Here is a 21,159-nt window from a genome sequence, read left to right as displayed (position 1 = left end):
GCAGCTGCGGGCAGCATGTGTGCATCCCAATGGGACGGTCTTGTTTAGTCTCCCTTCCAGAGGGCCCCAGGCAGTATGTGGTGGATTCCTCTTCACTCTCTCCTTGGGAACACTCCGCTACGGCAAGCAGACACACACACACACACACACACACACACACACACACACACACACACACCCTTGCAAACTTTTGCACAATTAATCACCCTCTGTAGCAGCATGTTCATTATAATCTAATATCTGACAGCTATACTGAAACTGCTATTAGTTCTACCCTAACACCCACTCTCCTTTGGAATCTTAAAAGTGTGCACGTGTGTTTGAGTCAGTCAATAGCCAACATGCATGAAAGCCCGCTCTTCTCCCCTTTCTCTCTTTAATCCTCTTTTAAATTTTACATGGATTCTCCATCGTGGCAGGTTTGCAGAGGTTAAAAGTGCTGATTCCATGGAAGTACTAGGATGTGTTTGAATTTGGTGAGGAACTACCAGTGAGTAGATAGATGGTCCAGTGAGAATGCTTACATATATACACCCAGGTACAGGTGCATGTACCTACACATTATCTACTAACACACACACACACACACACACACACACACACACACACACACACACACACACACACACACACACACACACACACACACACACACACACACACACACACACACGTACATAGAGCCACAGAGGATCTCTGAAGGTCAGAAGGAAAAACCTGCTATAAGCTTCCTCCTGCCAGTGTCATGCCCTGTCCCATGTGCAGCAGAGTTTGATCGATGAGAGGAAACTCAGTGCTTAAATAAGGGTTAGCCAGGTTTTACGGAGTACACAGGGGTTAGAGAGAAAAAACAAATTCCTCTTTAATAGTTTTAGCCTGGGGTCTGTGGTCAGAAATGGCTATAGAATAAAATGGAGACGACCAGTCCTGGCTACGTTTGCAGACCTTTGAATTGTGGTTCTTAAAACGAGAAGTGTAAATCTAACTAAGGTTCTATGAATTCTGTATGACCACCAGAGATGGTATGTTATACCTGGATATGCATTGCACACATGCGCAGGATTTCGCGATATAATACCTACAAATTCACACATGTGACCTGGGTGACACAACCAACCTGATAAAGGAGCCTCGCGCCCAGCAGTCTTCTACAGAATCTTCTCCTCAAGATTCCGAGTGACAATGAACTCTGGCAGTCATCCAGAATTCATAGAACCTAGTTACATTCATAACACTCTCTCTATTTCATTCTTCCTGGTGGCCAGATATAGTATGTAATACCTGGATGACCCATACTAACAAGGTCATGAGGAATCTGCACTCACCATGCCTCAGTTGCAGGCCAAAGGAGAAGCCAAGACTGCTGTCGATACAGGATGAAAGGGGGCCATTTTAACTATGTAGACGCAAGCAAAGACAGAGGAAGAAGCCCAAGTATCTGCAGCACAAATGTCACTCAGTGTAACACCCCTCAAGGCAGCTCAAGAAATGGAGACACCCCTGGTTGAATGACATTTCATGGGGGGGGGGGGACCTGGAGGCCCATGAACCTGTATGCTTGTGATATGGTATCAACAATCCAGTTTGAGGGTCTCTGTTTAGATAAGGAACTTTGCCCTCCATAACAAACAAATAGTGCATCAGACTTACGGAACCCAGCTGACACATCTATGTTCTGCCTCAGAGCCTGAATAGGACAAAGTAGGCTGGTATTAGGGTGCCATTCCTGTGCCCCTGGCTGCAGGGTAAAAACTGCCAAATTTATTGGTGGATTGATGTGAAAAGCTGAAAGCATCTTAGGAGGAAATGAGGTTGAGCCACATGGTAACCCTTGACCCGTCAGAATTCCAACACAAACAGTTCCTGGCAACAGACAGGGCATAAAGTGCACCAAGATGCAACAGTGAGGAGAAACAGTCTTACCAGACAACCATCTGAAGTCAGCGTGTTCCAGGGGCTCAAACGGTGAGGAACATAAGTTTCTAGGACCTGTACAAAACGTGGGGGCCCAACCGGAGATTACCTTCAGAAAACGGCTCAACAGAGGATGTGACCCTACAATTTGATTGTCCACCAGAGACGGCAGCAACCTGCACCTTAATGGTAAAGATCAAGAGCCCCTTATACAGCAACATCTGCAAATATTTGAACAATAAAGGTACAGAGCAACACTCTGGATCCATGTGTTGATCCTTGCCCCAACTGGAAAAGAGTTTACACCTGTTGGCATACAGCACCCTAGTTGAGGATACTAAAGCAGTAAGTATGGTGTGGACCAAAGCTTGATTACAAGAACTCAGTAGCAAGCCTGGCCTCTCAGAGGCCAAACATGCAGCTGAAGGCAATCCAGATGAGGATACCAAATGTGATTCCCCACCTGTGACAGAAGTTCCTGTCTCTGGGAGAGGCCAAGGTACTCCGCTGAGAAGCCGACGGATCACAGGAAACCATATCCTTCCTAGCCAGTATGGAGCCACCAGCAGTGCTATCTGGTTGCATCTGTCTATTCCGTGAAGTATCAGCATGAGTAGTGGAAGCGGCGGGAATGCATAAATGAGGCAATCTGGCCAGGGGTGTGCCAGCTCATCCTGCCCCAATGGACTGGTTGGTTCTGAGAGGGAGAAACCACAGAGGACAGTGTATTTATGTTTCTGAAGCAAACGGGTTGACTTCCGCTCTGCCATACCTCTCCCAGATCATCTGTGAACTACCATCGGGTCCAGTCTCCACTCACCTGGGGGGGGGGGGACTCTAGTGGGAAGCATGTCTGTGGCTTTTTTATATGCACCCCTGATAAATGGATTGCCCTGAGACTTGCAAGGCAAGGTGAGTCCCAATGAAGGAGTCTCTGAGACTCCCACAGGGACTGACTGGATTTAATGCCCCCCTGATTGTTCACATGATAAACTGTTGAAGTGTTGACTGATCGAACAAGGACATGTTTCCCTTCCAAGAAAGGGAGAAAATGTTTGAGTACCTGGAATCCTCTTCTGAGGACTCCAGGTCCCCCTGGCTGACCTGTGATTCCACAAAACCCCACTGCCTGAGAGGGAGGAAGCTGTTAGCACTATTTCCCAGCAAGAGGAAAGTGAGCCCAAGGGAACACTATGGCACAGATAAGCCATGATTCTCCAGGGTTCTACAGACTGAAGGCACTGGCTTGAGACCATCATCATCCTGCTTTGGTGCCTCTTGGGGTCGAGGCCCAGACTGTTGATCCAGATCTCCAAGGGGCATGATGAAAGGAGCCTTAGAGGGATTACTGCCATTGCTTTTGTCAATTTGCCCAACAACTGGAGGAATAGGCCGAATGTTAGCCTTGTGCCCTGCAGAAAATGAGAAACAAGGCTGAGAATGTTGTCCACTGTCTGGGCGGAGGGAGAGGTACTCATTAACACTGAATCGAGGACAACACTAATGAACATGACTTGCTGACTGGGAACACCCTCGATTGAATTGAACTTTTTGCATATTCGATGGCACGTTTCCTTAGAAAGATGCCGTCGAATATGCCACCTCCTGAGAACTAAAGACCTCAGAGGGTCGTTGACAAGTCATTCTGACCCTGTCAAACTTTGGGGGCTGATGCCTGAACTGGATACTATCTATCTCTTGGAAAGAGTTGGTAACACCCAAGGGTCCAAAATTGAGGCCTCCCAGTGTCTGAAATGTTGCGTGGAGAAACGGCTGGTGCCTGGACTTTGGGAGTCAGGTTCGACTTCCATGGCCTTTGGAAACCTTGGGGTGGGTTGGTGGGAGCCTTCTATTTGGCTTCCCTATCCCTTGGTGTCTGAAAGGGAGGCTATGGAGGGACTTGTTGGAGGTGGCCCTGCTGAAAAGATGGACGTTTGGCTCTTGAGAGACTCTGAGTGCTGGCTGCAGGGCAAAGAGTGCTGGTGTGTCTTGGTTTGGTTAAAGGTGCCCGGTGTACGTCAGCAAACTGTTACCTGACTTTGTTCACTTGTGCATTACACTCCAAGGTCTGTTGAGCTGCAGGACCAAACATCTGTCCTGGAATGACAGGCAGCGTGCGAAGTGTCTTCCTGCACCCCTCTTCCAAGGGAGACTAGGCAAGCCACACTTGGCTCTGGGCCAAGGTCAAAGTGGACATCAGTCTGCCAAACTCCCTGGTCATGAAAGCAAATGCCTGGAATGACGCATCACTCAGGCTGTGTCGAGGCATCAACTCCAGCAGTCTGGAGAGTCTGTGATAGGGCTAGAACAAGGTGGGAAAGGGAGTTTCCAATATGACCCATCAGAGCTGCTATGCCATAGCTCTTGGTAAGGAGGTCATCTGTGTGATTCTGCTCTGTGGGCATGGACAATGGGCATCCGGTCTAAGGACTTCGTCTGGAGATACTATCAAAGAATCAATGGGGGCATCAGTGGCAAGCATTTGGTCTAGACCATATTGAGCAGTGTCCTTCATAGCAGCCAAAGCCTTGTGTTCGCTTGGTAGGTGGAGGAATGCCTTGACACCTGACCAGCACCCTTGAAGTTCATCATTGTATAGGACAGAGGGGGAACCCTGAATGCATATGGTTGTGTTGTGTGCTTGAAAAAGGCGCTAGAGGGAGCAGCCACTACAGGAGCAGCATCCAGACCAAGCCATGATATGGCCAACTGAATGCTTGCTTAACTGTGGAATGACCAGCCTTAGTATCTCCCAGGGTATCTGCTCTTGACCTGTACGAACCTGTCACCATAGAGAAGGTGGACTACCTCTCCAACTCCTCCTGTTTTCCTGCTCCCTTATTAGTGAAAAGATTTCTTGAGGCTGCATTGGATATTGCGTCCTCATCACATTGGCTAGCAACAGAGGATAAAGTAGCTAGACCATCACTCTCATCATAGGCCTGGAATGGTGGCTCTGAAACAGCAGTGACAGCAGTAGCGGAGGGGCTGCCAGGCTGTAAATCAAGAAGAAAGGCCTTAATCTGGGCAAACCTAGAGGTCAATGTGTCTACTTTAAGAGCCAAAGGTTCATCACACTTCCATTTCTTCTTAGTGTTGGAGGCATCACCCTGTGTGTGCCTGTGACACTTAGAACCTGAAGGGAGGCTGAATGCAGGCATTCCAGAAGGAGGTAAGCCAGCCTCAACAATCCTACTGTCAGACTTGGCCAACCTTGTGGTCCTCTCTGCTAATGGCATGCAGGTGCAATTAGTGCAAGCATTATCGGTCAGTGCCTGCCTTAGGTGGTTGATGCCAAGGCACGATGGACATCTATCATGGCTATCTTCTGGGCTGAGAGGGACCAAGCAGGAGTTACAAACAGAGAGCGTAATCGACTTCAGGACAGAGTTTCTGTCATAAACCAGCTTATATAACACCATAGCTACCAATCCAATTAAACCAGAACCTATAACGCCATAAGACGAGTGATGTAGCTGTAAGGCGAGAGAGACTCAGCTGCATATCCAATTAAACTAGCACTCATACCGCCTTGAGGCTAGTGATGTAGGTAAAGCAAGAAACGTGCAGCTACAAATCTTAACTCCATTTGTGTCACAGACAATTCACACAAGTCATCCTGCTAGGGGTAATAGCATGTAATTACCATAAACAAGCATTAAGTCAGTAGCCAAGATGTTGAAAAAAGCACTCTCCGCTATGGTTCTCCAACCGTTGACACAGTCATTGTAACGAGGTGAAAAAATTTCAGTGAAGACTGGTCGGTCAAGTATAAAAACCACGAGCTAGTACACTGCACAATAATAATTAACCTGCAATGAGCAGAAGCGCTAAGAGGATAGCAAGGCATGCCCACCGGGGAAATAAGGGTGGCTACTTATCTGGGAAAGTCCAACACTTTGTAATCAGAGTTTCGGCAAAACTCCCAGTGGAGATGAGCACCGGCTATGCAGTCTCTGGAGAACGAAACATAGCTCCAACTGATAGGTTATGAGGCTACTGGCATAGGTGGTGAAGCACTTATGCTAGCTAATGCTAACAACATACATGACCTGCGCATTTATTAATCCCCATGGGGAAATTAATACTCTGCATTTAACCCATCCCAACACACACTAGGAGCTAAAGCTAGGAGCAGTGGGCAGCCACCGTGCAGAGCCTGGGAACCAACTCCAGATCCTCTTACCATTCCTCGGTCAAGGGCACAGACAGGAATATTAACCCTAAACTACACATCTTTTGATGGTGAGAGGAAACAAAATCTGGAGGAAACCAATGCAGACATTAGGAGAACATGCAAACTCCACACAGAAAGGATCTGGGACGGCCTGGGGTTTGAACTCAGGACCTTCTTGCTATGAGGCAACAGTGCTAACCACTGGGCCACCGTGCTGCCCAACTGCTGGTTGCCAAACTGCTGGGTGCCAGACTGCTGAGTGCCAGGCCCCTTTATCAGGTTGCTTGCGTCACGCCGGTCAAACATGCGACTTTATTATGTCTCGACCTCTTGTGCATGCGCGTGATGCCTATCCAGGTATTTCATACCTTCTCTGGCGGTCAGGAAGAACAAAATAGAACTGACATTATCTTGACAGCATTTGACACAAAAGTCAATACAATCCTTTGATATGTGGGTAACCTCACATGATATATGCAACATTTAGGCTGTGGGAGTATTTATCATAAAGATGGTAATATATACATGGCTTCACCATACATTTCTCGGTGGGTTTCTGTATGTGTGTGTGTGTGTGTGTTGTCTGTCTTTTCCTTTATGTTCCCCTGTGATAACCAAGATAAAAATCTTTTTTTGAGGGCTTATCTTTCGACGCTGTTGTTGCTTCATTATTTTACTGCATTCTCTGTGTATGCCAAATTAGCTTTTCATCAGATCAGCTGATTGAGCTCATAGTGAAATTTCAGTGCCTTCAAGATGAGTGTGTCTCGGGGTCTGGAAGTGGGAGTGGAGGGTTGGGCAACTCAATTGCAGAATCACTCAATGATCAGGACTTATCAGTGTGTCTACTATTCATTTCTTCTAGTGCTCCACAGTTATTCATGAATAATTGGATTTTGGGATTTTGAGTTTCCACAATTAATAATCATGTAATTTGGTGAATTGTTTAAATTGTATTTTCAATGTATTTGAAAATCCCTGTGTGTTAAGTGCTCCCCTTACACCTGGCAAATAACAACCTTTTAAGTGTGCAGTGTGCACCCAGATGACATCCCATGTGACAAAAGAAGTCATCAGTAACAGGTGGGAACGATAGAGAAGCCCAACAGAGAGGGTTGTTGGAAAAAGATGGCAATAGAGAAAGTGCAAAAGGGTTGAAGGGTCCATTGGCCATCCATCCATTATCCAAGCCGGATAATGGAGCCTATCCCAGCAGTCATTGGGCAGCAGGTGGGGAGACACCCTGGACAGGCCCCCAGTCCATCACAGGGCGGTCACGTTCACACCTAGGAACAATTTAGTATGGCCGAATCACCTGACCTACATGTCTTTGGACTGTGGGAGGAAACCGGAGTAGCCGGAGGAAACCCACGCAAACATGGGGAGAACATGCAAACTGTGCACAGAGGACGACCTAGGATGACCCCCAAGGTTGGACAACTCCGAGGTTTGAACCCAGGACCTTCTTGCTGTGAGGTGACCGCGCTAACCACTGCACCACCGTGCCGCCCTCTTAAGGATATCGAAACCCATTGTCCGAAACAGGCTCATTGTTTTGAGTTGCAAATTTACCATGCTGTATTTTGTTTACTGAGATCGTGACTAATAGTTATGATGACACATAATGATCACAATTTTGAGCAAATTCTCCAGAATTTTATTCCTGTATGGCTCTACTTTGCTTTCAGTTGGTCAGCAGGCCATGTGGGCCACCCTGTGTATGTTTGTTTTGGTATGTGTGTGTGTGTGTGTGTGTGTGTGTGTGTGTGTGTGTGTGTCTTTCTGTCTGCCTGTTATTCTCTCCTAGTGGCATCAACTGCATTTATCACTTTATGAAACCACTTTACCAATTGATGTCATAGAGAGAAGTCGCTATCTTTTTGTCAAGATTTGAGTTGCGCAACAACTCAGGCCCACAACAAACACCCAGCACACATAAAAATATTCCTCACAGTTTACGCTGCACTGTTTTGCATGGTTGTCATATCTGTTTTGTCGGAGTCGACATTAGCCCATGTATTCGGTGTGGCTCACATCCCCTCTCCGGTGATAGGTGTTATTATCCGGCTGTATGCTGACAGCCTATCCCTTAACCCTCTTAGGAGCACACTATGCAACGCTCGGCTGACTTGTTTGTGCTGATGTCAAGTTTTAGCGGTTAGCAGGCGGTTACCATATGCCACTGTGTTGCTGTCGCCCCCGATGTCAGTCAAACGGGTGTCAACCTGAGCTCAGAGCGCAGGATGCAGAGGTGCACACCAGAAACACTGCAATGGTGACAAAGCAGACACACACATGCTAACACAGCTAGCATGAAGCTAACAACCAGACTGTTATTTCACAATACATATATTTTCACACACTCAAAACACACACCCATCCATTCTGTTTAACCCTCTTCAGGGTCCTGAGTTGCTGAAGCTTATCCCAGCTTACTTTGGGCAACAGACCAGCGGACATGGCTGGACAGGCCAGCGGTCCCTTGAGGGGCCAACACATGGACATCCAGTCACGCATATTCTCTTTCATGACTACAAGCAAGTTGATTCCTCAATTTCCTTTACATGCGTGTCTTTAGACTCTGATCAAGGGGAAACTGGATCACCCAGGAAGACATATTCCACCCCCCCCAAAATTTAAACAGAAATGCAAATATTTACAGCTCAGTGTAAACGACATAGGAGCAGACAGTTTTCTCTGTTCTGCGGGTAAAAGGAGAACAGAAATCAAGCACACACATACACATGTAAACATGCAAAGGCACAGATGTACTTGTTGGAATGCCAAGAGACGACAGTACAGTCTGTGTCTGGCTTCGCAAGGGTGCCGTTTGGAAGCATCCTGCTCTTCATCAGCTGACTGAAGGACACGGCAACATCTGTGGTGGTCCTTGAAGTGAAACAGACCATGCACCTAACAGAGGCCAGGGTGGGGAACGTTATGCACATACACACGAGAAAACACACTTGCACATTAATGGGAAAACATGCAAAAATGTCAGAGAGCAGGGTAGAAGTGGGGTGGTACAAGATACAAGCTGGACACATTGTATCTAGTCCTGAATGATGTTCCCACTTTTGTGGCCTTTCGGAACCTTGATCAAGAGGCCTTGGCTAAACTAATTCCATACTTAGAAAAAAAAACAATCCAGGGGTGTCCGGGTAGCGTGGCGGTCTATTCCGTTGCCTACCAACACGGGGATCTCAGGTTCAAATCTCGTGTTACCTCCGGCTTGGTCAGGCATCCCTACAGACACAATTGGCCCTGTCTGCGGGTGGGAAGCCGGATGTGGGTATGTGTTGTGGTCGCTGCACTAGCGCCTCCTCTGGTCGGTTGGGGCACCTGTTTGGGGGCGAGGGGGAACTGGGGGGAATAGCATGTTCCTCCCACACGCTACACCCCCCTGGTGAAACTCCTCACTGTTAAGTGAAAAGAAGCGGCAGGCGACTCCACGTGTATGGGAGGAGACGTGGTAGTCTGCAGCCCTCCTTGGATCAGCAGAGGGGGTGGAGCAGCGACCGGGATTGCTCGGAAGATTTGGGTAATTGACCAAGTGCAATTGGGGAGAAAAACGGGGGGGGGGGATACAAGTTGGGATGTGTTGTGCTAACTCAATGGAAGTAAACCTTCCACTCTCCCTCCTCCTGCCTCTCTCCACCCCCTGATCTGTGCCCACCGTGTTAAGATGCTGGTTGTTGTTTGTGGGTGTTAACAGAGGCTTTTTTTATTTTCAGACTGTCCCTGCAGCTTTCTGTTTACAGTAACCTTGTTCTGACTCACCCTCCGCTCTCCCTCTTGACTCTTGATTTTTCTCTCCTCAATCTTTCCTCTCCTCTCGCTCTTTTCTTATAATCCTCACGTCTTGCTTTCTGTCCACTCTCAAACCCGTCTCAATCCCCGTTTTATCCAGAATGAAGTAGCCCCTTTGGAGTCACTGTCCCTTTGGCCTTTGGCAGTTCAGCGTGGTGTGACCATGGAAAATTAGACCCCTTCTGTGTTCTAGCTGCTGTCTCTGTGTCTGTACCTCCCTCTCCTACTTTTGCATTCCCTTCTCCTCTCTTGGTCTGTCTCTAAATTAAACATTGGTTAAACTGCCCGGCACTAGTTTCTACGAACGGCAATAAAGAACCGACGCTGTAGCGATAACATGACATGGTACCATGCTGCAGGACTCCAGGGAGTTACAAGATGGAAAGGCGCCGTGCCCCGTTTTAATATTACAGATACCATTGCACTGAGAGGAACGGAGATAGAGGTGGAGGGGGAAAGATAGAACGATGGAGAGGGTGAGAGCAAAGGGGGAAAAGAAGCAAGGGCGTAGGGGGGAGAGAGAGAGTGTAAGTGAGTGAGTGAGTGAGAGCGAGAGAGAGAGAAACAGAGAGAGCAAGAAAGTGAGAGAGAGAGAGAGAGAGAGAGAGAGAGAGAGAGAGAGAGAGAGAAGTGAGATGTCTCAGACCAGAGACTGTGATCTAGCTGACTGCAGTTGTCTGGGATGACCTAGTTGCAACCCCTTTGAAGTCCACAGGCTGATCTCTCTCTATAGGCTACAGCGGGGATCTGCTGCATACAGCTTTGAGAAAGAGGGAGAGAATGGTTGTGGGGGGGGGGGGGTTAGTGGTGGGGGGAGGGGTGAACCAAAGGTCTTGAGCTCTCCCAATATATATGTTTGTGCATGCACGTTCACACGTGTGTGTGTGTCTGAGCATTTCCGCTGGGTACGTCTTTTCTTGCATGCGCCCGTGTAGACACGTGTTGCAACATGTCAGCTTGTCTGTGCCGGCGCGCTGCGGTGCGGTGGCTACTTTTGAAGCGCACACCGTTGTGTGTTTGTGTGTACTTATCTGTGTGAGAGGCAGGTATTCCTTTTGTAATGGATCCATAGCTGTAATGTCAGGCCAAAGACAGCCTTTATCCTTTAGCCCACCAAATTACAAGACAGTGGTGCATCGTCGGGAGAGCTGACCTAGAATGGTCCAATCGCTCTGCACCCAGCCCCCTGTCTGCCCTCTCCTGTGATCACAATGCTGCCAAATCCGCAGTCTGTAGCGTGTGTGTGTGTGTGTGTGTGTGTGTGTGCGTGTGCGTGTGCGTGTGCGTGCGTGCGAGCATATGACCCAGTTCAGTTGCTGGTGTAGCCAGTCTTGCCCTTAGTGTGGGCAGTTGTGCTAGGACAAAAACCCAGAGATGAGACCCTGTGCTCTTGTGTGTGTGCAAGTGTGTGTCCGTGCTTGTGCACAGTGGTTTTTGTGTCCAAATTTGCATGAGCGAGGCAGAAAAGAGAGCTACAGGAACAAAGGTACATGCACATTAAGGTGTGTGCGCGTGCACATGTGCGTTTGTGTAGGTTCGATAGCTAAGCTCCCACTGAGCTCGTGAATCCCGACCATACACAGACAAACCGATGGACACGCAGCAGTCTCTCTCACACGTAGACGCATACACACACTTGTTCAACATGGCCGCTTGGTGAACTCTCTCAATTATCCAGACCCTTTCTCTCACATCCCCTCTTCCCCCGGCCCTCCATCCCTCCATCTCTCCACCTGCTCCCCATCGAGACTCTGTATGTGCAGATGTACTCTGCTGGGGGCATGCTTAACCTTTTTCCCTGCTCCACAACACCAGGAGACTCAGACACACTCACACACTTCCCTTCAAGTTGGGCTTCAATTAAAAAAATCCTCTGCTTTTTTTTTCTTTCTTTTTTTTCCTGCTCTCCCTCTCTCCTTTCCGTCCTCTCTTTCATTCTCTCCCTCCGCCGTCTTTGTGAAGTTGGCCTGGGGCCTGGCGGAAGCTCATCAGCCCTTTGCCTTGGCTAGATTGCATACAGGTACCCTCTGTGGCTATTTCAAATGACTTAATTAGCTGTGAGCTGTGAGTGCGGAGAGATGGCAGAGGTTCTCTCTCTCTCTCTCTCTCTCTCTTTTTCCTCTCTATCTCTCTCTTTCTCTTTCTCGCTGTCTTCAGAGGGAGAGAAAATGATTGAGCCCATGTGACACATTTAGTCCCTTGCTGTGCAGTTTCACTTTCTAGGTCATGCTCTGGCTGTGAGACTGACTGCCTGATACCCTGTGGAATATGAAGTCAGGCATCGAGACACGCAAGAGAGACAGTACCTTCATCAGCGTGCGCACACGCACGCACACACACACACACACACACACACACACACACACACACACACACACACACACACACACACATTCAAACAAACAAACATTCACACAAACACAAACGTATACACAAATTCATCAGTCGATGTTTGCTATGGTTGCCACTTGGCAATCTTCAGTTGTCCCGTTCGCTGTAATAATCTACCGTCACCCTCCACCTTGTGTAATTGTGCGCTGTTTTGTACACGTGAAGTTCATTAATTCCATAAGCTGCGCAGTGTGTATCAGGCGTGATAATTGTCAAGAATCATGGCTGCTTTTCTGATGCATTACTCCGACACAAATTGTACGGAGCTAGGGGCAGGCACAATTTCAGCATCGACGTGTGTGTGTTTGTGTGTGTGTGTGTGTGTGTGTGTGTGTGTGTGTGTGTGTGTGGTGTCCACAGATGTGAATCCCTGTACACGTCAGCGATCAAGGTGTGCGTCTGGGTTTTGTCAGTGAAGACTTCATCAAGGCACGCCCCATTGTAGCATCACTCCTTGTGTGCTCCTAAGGGACGCACGCCGCGCCTATGCCACACATATACACACATGCGCGACCGCCAGCTTCTTGAGCTCCCCCCTCCGAGGGACACGAGGGGAAACAGGAAGATGTCGGGATGTTGTCGTGTTTGTGTTCTTCTGTTGTTGATCATGGCTTGAAAGCTGAGTAGATGTCAGTCTGTGTAGAGCCACCGCAGATGGTAACGCTGCCGTGAAATGTCACTTTCACAAACAATAACAAACGGTGTCAGAAGTTTTGCCGATGTCAGCTGAGGGGGGGGGTCCCCTCTACTTCTTTTACCGTTGTCAACCTTCAAGGTCTTGAAAGTCTTGCAAAAAAGTTTTTTTTTTTGGGCTCCATAAAGCTTTTTTTATAATGTAGTGCCCTGACAGAACGATATGACCAGAAGCGGGTGTGATCAGTGATGGTCATCAATGACTAAATGAGTTCTCTCATCCTTCAGGGTGAGACTGGACTCTCAGGGGGATTATGGGAGCACTGTTCCTGTTAACTTCTGGTTCTCTGGTCCAGCCGCTGCTATCTGGCTAGCTTCAGGCCTGTGTTAAAAACCCGGGCCTGCTAAATTAAGTTTGGCTGTGCACAGCCTGTGGCATCGCACATGCGCGCGCGCGCACACACACACACACACACACACACACACACACACACACAAAATGTGTTCAGCTATCCTTATAAGGACTCTGCATTGACTTCCATTCATTGTGGATAGCCTAACCCAAACCGTAACCTTAACCATGACCAATTCATGCCTAACCTCAACCTAACCTACATCCATACCTGACCCCTAACCTTAAACAGGACATCAGAAAGGACATTTTGCCTCATTAGGACCGGGCTTTGGTCCTCACGATGACTGCTGATCCCAACAAGCTTAGTGTTTATACCAGAATAGGTCCCCAAAAGGTAACCAAAACCTGCCTGTGTGCGCGCGCGCGCGCACACACACACACACACACACACACACACACACACACACACACACATGCACACACATTTGTGCATACTGTTCTCACTGTCCTTCACATTACCCGGTCTTAATTTGCTCCATCTCTCTCTCTCACTCTCACTCTCTCCCTCTCTCTCGCTCTCTCTATCGCTCTCTGTCTGTTGGTACATTGGCACACACTGCAGCAGAGTTTGGGCTTCTGTCTTGGGGCATGATGGAGTGGAGCTCTTAAGATGGGTACCGGTTTTATGGGGGAGAGGAGCAGACCGGAGAAAGTTATTTATATCTTTACATTCAGCATGCTATCCAAAACCCTGCATGCTTCTTAGTCACGCTGCATCCTAAATGCAAATAACTATTTATTTGTCCTGATAGATATCAGTTATGTTCGTGTTACTCTATGGTCCTGGCAAAGATGCAATTCCCATATCAGAGCAACTCCAGAAAGAAAGTTCTAGATGCCTCTGTCTTTTCCACTGGCTGAGGAGTTGTCATTTGCGATCAGACAGCTTGTTCACCATGTGCCTGTCATTGCTCTGGATAGGAGCTCTGGGCCCCAGCTTCTTGCCAAATGATGGAATGTGTGTGTGTGTGTGTGCATGTGTGCACGTGTGTGTGTGTACGTATTTGCGTGTGTGTGCCCTCAGAGCACTTTGTTGATTCTGCTCTGCAGAGTCAGTGACACATCGAGCGATTCGATGGGAGTCCCCTGGTTTTCCTCACGCTGTGTTTACTCCATCTGTTTACACCCCCAAAAAACATTCTCAAATCTATTACCACCTCCCTGTCTCTCTCTCTCTCTCTCTCTCTCTCTCTCTCTCTCTCTCTCTCTCTCTCTCTCTCTCTCCCTCCATCTCTTTTTTGTTATTCCCTGCTTCTCTTGACTTGTCATTTCAGATCAGCAGTTGTACAGTAGTCGAGCGATGTATCTGTCGACAGACAGCCAGTGCTCGTCTCTCCCTCAGCAGGAGTTTGGATTTACTTGCTCTGTCTGAGCCAGCCAACCTTGAGGAGCCAGGACATGTATCTAGTCCTGAATGAGGTTCCCACTTTTTTGGCCTTTCAGAGCCTTGACCAAGAGGCCTTGGATAAAATAATTCCATACATAGAAAAACCAATCCAGGGGCATCCGGGTAGCGTAGCGGTCTATTCCGTTGCTACCAACACAGGGATCGCCGGTTTGAATTCCTGTGTTACCTCCGGCTTGGTTGGGTGTCCCTACAGACACAATTGACCGTGTCTGTGGGTGGGAAGCCGGGTGTGGGTACGTGTCCTGGTTGCTGCACTAGCGCCTCCTCTGGTCGGTCAGGGTGCCTGTTCAGGGGGGAGAGGGAACTGGGGGGGAATAGTGTGATCCTTCCACGCGCTACGTCCCCCTGGCGAAACTCCTCTGTCAGGTGAAAAGAAGCGGCTGGCGACTCCACATGTATCAGAGAAGGCATGTGGTAGTCTGCAGTCCTCCCCGGATCGGCAGAGGGGGTGGAGCAGCGACCGGGATGGCTCGGAAGAATGAGGTAACTGGCCGGATACAATTTGGGAGAAAAAGGGGGCAAAAATCCACACAAAAAAAACCCAATCCATTCATTAGCATAAAGATTATGCATATTTTACTTAGCTACAGTGTCGATGTTAACACTGTTGACACTGTAGTAGTTTAATGGCCAACACCAATACTGCCTTGGAGTACTTGTAGTGTTCAGTCCTATACAATTGACTTGCTGAAAATGAAGGTTGAAAAACGGTGTGACAAGGACAGTCAAGGTTTTGTGTGATGGTTCAGTCCAGTGTCATTATAATATCCAGTTTGTGCTGAGTGGTTAATGTGTCTGTCTTTCACTGAGACTATACTTTGTTAGACTCCTCCATCTTTCTTTCTTTTCTTTTTGTGTCTCTTGCTTTCTTTCTTTCTTTCTTTTTCTTTCTGTCTTATAGCTCGTTAACATTTATTTACATTCATTGATATTCATTTGTGCAATAATGTTAATGTGTAATTCACTGGCTTCCTTTTGATGATGTATCTGTTGTTTTAAGGTTAACGTTCAAGTGATAACCAACAAGATACATTTAAATTCATGTGATATAACATTTGCCTTGAAATTATGAAATAATTATTGATTTTTTTTTCTGCTCCTTCCCACTCACTGTAACTTCTGAAACAACTTCATTAAGATGTGTGCTCATTATACGATCAGCATTATGCTTTTATAATACCACTCTGGAGTCTATGGGTGATGGTATGAATTGATAGTTTACATATGCAATGCCAAGGGCACAACCAAGGGCTCATGAATGAGAGATGAAAAGGAGAAGTGGAGCAAGGGGAGAAGAAAGTGATCTCACTTTTTCTCTTCTCTGTGACCGTCTAATTAGCCCACTACATTACCAGGTTTCAGCTGCAGAGGCGGGGTTCAGTAGTTCACCCATCCACCTCTGAGCTACAGTGATGGTGAACCTGGATTACCAGCACTAGCAGACACCTAACCCCAGGATTACACCTCCCTGCCTTGTTAAAATACCTGGCCATCAAATTGGCTCAAAGAGCTGACCAATCCGGTAACAAAACGAAGGCGGTTGTCCATTCAAAAACAAACTGCAGTTGCATTCGCTACAATGAGTATGTTTTGTTTTTGTGTTTTTCAATCCCCCACCGTCCTTTTTCTCCCCATTTGTGTCCGGCCAATTGCCCCACTCTTCTGAGCTGTCTCAGTTGCTGCTCCACCCCCTCTGCCAATCTGGGGAGGGCTGCAGACTACCACATGCCTCCTCCGATGCACGTGGAGTCGCCGGCTGCTTCTTTTCACCTGACAGTGAGGAGTTTCGCCAGGGAGACATAGTGAGTGGGAGGATCATGGAGTTCCCCCCCAGTTCCCCCTCCCCCCTGAACAGGCACCCCGACCGACCATAGGAGGTGCGAGTGCAGTGACCAGGGCACATTCCCACATCTGGCATCCCACCCGCAGACACAGCCAATTGTGTCAGTAGGGACACCCAACACGGGGATTTGAACCGGCAATCCCCGTGTTGGTAGGCAACGGAATAGACCACTGCACTACCCGTACGCTCTACAACGAGTATGTTTAACAGAAGTTGTAAACGTTGAGTGCCTTTGAAATTGTATAGCTTGGGTACATTAGTACGGAGGTATAGTTGCAGCGTAGGGACAGTTTTCAAATGATAACTAATAAACAGCTTGTTCAAAATGGACTTCATTTATGATTGCTGAGTTGGAAAACCACACAGAAGCATCACTCAGTGATATGTTGACAGTGGTGATTACCACATTACCACCTCTTTTCCTGTAATACTATCGGAGTAAAAAGTCAGAAAATAAGCTTTTGTTACTTTTGTTCCACATCTTTTAGACTGAATCAGCCAAAGTCATTCCTCCATCTTCCCAGTTGGAACGTCACAGCTTCCAACCACTCTACAGCTAGAAATGTCTTTTGAAGCAGGGCCTTTGCTGAGACTCTCTTGTGTCATACAAGAATACCATGAATAAACTTCATTGTACTCTAAATAATACAATCCTCCTCATAATGCGTTGTTGGATTATAAAATCTATGATAGAAATGGAATGCTTCCCAAAATTTCTACTCAGAGATACGACTTTTGATGAGATTCAAGTTCAGCTTTATTTTCTTTGTATCAGAATACAATTAAATTCTTGTGCTCTGGCTCTCTCTGCCTTAGCACAAAGGACACAAGGACACCCCCCCAAAAAAAACAAACAAAAAAACAAAAAACTACAGATCTACATGTACACATGAATTCATACAATATATACACAATATAGAAAAGTAAATGGTTACACGTTAGTTTACAATACAAGACATCACAAGCCACACTTTGTATCAAATTAGACAAAAAATAGAAATATATTCTTTAGTAGACAGTAAACAAACACAGTTTATACCCTAATTAGACACCATACACCTAAATTATGCTGTAATTAGAGACTGCATATGCATATAATGCCAGGTCAGGCCCAAAATATTCTATACTTAGACACACTATTATACCAAATTAAGGTAACCCAGTGGTTAGCACTGTTGCCTCACAGCAAGAAGGTCCTGGGTTTGAACCCTAGGCTGTCCCAGGTCCTTTCTGTGTTGAGTCGGCATGTTCTCCCAGTGTCTGCGTGGGTTTTCTCCGGGTGCTCTGGTTTCCTCCCACCATCACAATGACATGCAGGTTAGGGTTAATACTCCTGTCTGTGCCCCTGAGCAAGGCAATGGAAAGAAGAACTGGAGTTGGTCCCTAGGCGCTGCAGCTGCCCTCTGCTCCTATACAACAGGATGGGTTAAATGCAGAGAACAAATTTCATTGTAACCTACAATGACAAAATAAAGTGGCTTTCTTCTATACTCCAATTAGAAACCATTCACATCTGGTCGCTACCTCACATGTCCCTTGTTCTCTGGAGTCCCGTGGAGTTTGTAGGTAGTAATACATAGCCTAATACATGCTTCCCCGATGCTCTACTCCCATACCAGTTAAGACATCAGACCATTTAATGCCATGTCACTATCCGACCCCAGTAACATTAGACTATGGAGGTTACCAGGACTCTGCAGCTTTATTTCCCACCATCAGACCCCTATTAGACTTTCTCAGAGGGCACTTAGTGATACATTGCAACAGAACTATACTGTAAACTACAGCGGGGTTCCTACAGCTCAAGGCAAGTTAGATTTAAGACTTTTTTAATGCCACTCGGAATGAAATTTAAGACCAATTTTACAATAACCAAAATTGAAGAAAAAAAAACTCATCAGTTACTTAGGTTTAGGGACAATTGTGACTTTTGGTGCAGTGAAAAAGTTAGATGCTCTACTTCAAATGTTGAAAAAATGTGATACTTTCTAGAGTGGACACAATGAAAACAATAACATAAATCAGCATAAAAACCATGAACCATCAGTAAAAAGGCTAAATTGGCTGAGAACTATAATTCCAAATGGAGATTCTACTGCATTCATCGAGTATTGTCTTTTAGTGAAGTGTCGCAATATAAGACATATATCCACTACTACTACTACTACTGCTACTTCTACTACTACCACTACTACTTTTGGCTGCTCCCGTTAGGGCTCGCCACAGCGGATCATCCATTTCCATCTCTTCCTGTCCTCTGAATCTTCCTCTGTCACACCAGCCACCTGCATGTCCTCCCTCACCACATCCATAAACCTCCTCTTTGACCTTCCTCTTTTGCTCTTGCCTGGCAGCTCCATACAGCATCCTTCTCCCAATATACCCAGCATCTCTCCTCATCACACGTCCAACCTATCTCAATCTTGCCTCTCTTGCTTTGTCTCCAAACGTCCAACCTGAGCTGTCCCTCTAATATAATAATTCCTAATCATGTCCTTCTTCATCACTCCCAATGAAAATCTTGGCATCTTCAACTCTGCCACCTCCAGCTCCACCTCCTGTCTTTTCATCTGTGCCACCATCTCCAGACCATATAGCATAGCTGGTCTCACAACCATCTTGTAAACCTTCCCTTTAACTCTTGCTGGTACCCTTCTGTCGCAAATCACTCCTGACACTCTTCGCCACCCACTCCACCCTGCCTGCACTCTCTTCTTCACCTCTCTTCCACACTCCGTTACTTTTCACAGTTGACCCCAAGTATACCTCCACCTCTCTAGGCTCTCCTCAACCTACGCCCTACTCTCACTACAGATCACATTATAGGACGTGTGTGTGTGTGTGTGTGTGTGTGTAACTTTGTTAAAAGAAACACTCAATGGTAGGGAAAGTGCTCAACAAGTAAATTCTTTGAGACAGTACAAGCCTGTTTCGACAAGCCATAAGCAATCCTTATTTGATTGCTTATGATATATATATATATATATATATATATATATATATAGAGAGAGAGAGAGAGAGAGAGAGAGAGAGAGAGAGAGAGAGAGTTAGTGATGTGTGTATGATAAAGTAATTTCCCTGCTGGGATGATAAAATACTACTACAACTGCTACTACTTTTCAGGTGTCAAGATTTTGCAGACAGTGTACACTCTTCATTTTTCTTGAACAGCATATATATATATATATATAGGGTGTGCAACACAGTATACACATTGGAGATGGCCTGAAAACTCATCCTGAAGATCCTGAACATGTTACATCAGAATAGCCAAACAGAGAAGAACATTGAGTTCTACTCATCCTCTCTTTCACTGTCTGTTTATTAGTCCATTCCTTCTTACTCATCAGATGAACAATTCATCAGTTACTCCTCCGCTAATAAAGGTAGACTACACCTCAATCAGTCTGGCATTGCCATGCAGGAGAACAATGCGTAAGAAAGGGGAAAAGCCTTGGGCTGTTGTGAAAGAGAATTTCTCTTTCAGTTCATTAATTTGTAATATGAAAGTTTACAAAAGGAAGTGAGGTTTTCATTCTTTCGAGGGCCAGAGATGAGATTCAGCCAAAGACGAAAGACGAGAAAAATATTATTGGTTGTTTTGTTGTAGCTAATATGTGCAGTGTGTGTGTGTGTGTGTGTGTGTGTGTGTGTGTGTGTGTGTGTTTATCAGTGTCTGTTTTTTTCTATTTTTGCCTGCCCATAAGCCTGCTGTCTTTACATTTTGCTGGACCCAACATTGTGGTATGTGTTTACATTGACATCACACACTGTGTACCTCTCCGTCCTGTACGTAGCAGTGCTAGATAGATCCTGGCTGCTGGCAGAGCAGAGCAGAGTAGACTGCCGGGTTGGAGTGGGCTAATGAAGTTGTCAGAGGCGTGTAGCAGCAAGGCTGATGGGAGGGCCTGCCAGGCAGCCAATAGAGGGGCAGCGTCTGTGATCAGCCGAGCATGATGGGAGACCACCCTGCGCAGCGAGTGTTGAGGCCCGGCACAGTCCCCAGATCAAAGAACTGGCCCTCTAATACACCAGCAATTAGAGAGATGCTGCAGCCTCTCTCTCTCTCAACCACACACACACACACACATGCGCGCGCACTCATGCACACACACACACAAATGGGCTTGCAAAAATACAAAGTGCAGCAATGAGTAAAACATGCAAACATAAAATCAAGAGCTGTCAAAGTATGTAACATGTATGTGTATATATTTACCCCAAAAATACACAGCACACACACACACACACACACACACACACACACACACACATACACACAACTGCACTAGCATGGTAAAGTTCACACATTGACTGAGATGGCACAGCTAAGAAGAAAGGGAGAGGTGAAGGGAAAAGAGACATCATGGTGTCACAGCTGTGTGTGGATTTTTTTGTAGACTTTGTCCATATCTTTAGCCTCTTTTGCTCTCTCTCTCCACCAACGTTCCTGTTTTCCACCCCCCCGGACCCTCCTTCTCTTCTGTCTGTGTCTCTCTCTCTCTTGCTCTCTTTGTCTTTCTCGCCCTCCTTTAGTTAAGATACCTCATTAATAACCACTTCTCTTT

General features: G+C 46.7%; 1 protein-coding gene across 1 annotated transcript in view; it reads left to right on the top strand.

Annotated features, from left to right (window-relative positions):
* The window catches only part of fam172a (family with sequence similarity 172 member A), a 240,430-nt gene that overhangs the window by 55,338 nt on the left and 163,933 nt on the right, over positions 1-21,159 (top strand).

This window comes from Lampris incognitus, chromosome 1 (genome assembly GCF_029633865.1).
Source record: "Lampris incognitus isolate fLamInc1 chromosome 1, fLamInc1.hap2, whole genome shotgun sequence".
Classification (NCBI taxonomy): domain Eukaryota; kingdom Metazoa; phylum Chordata; class Actinopteri; order Lampriformes; family Lampridae; genus Lampris; species Lampris incognitus.
Note: the sequence above shows the minus strand (reverse complement) of the source record. Positions and strands in the feature narration are given on the sequence as shown.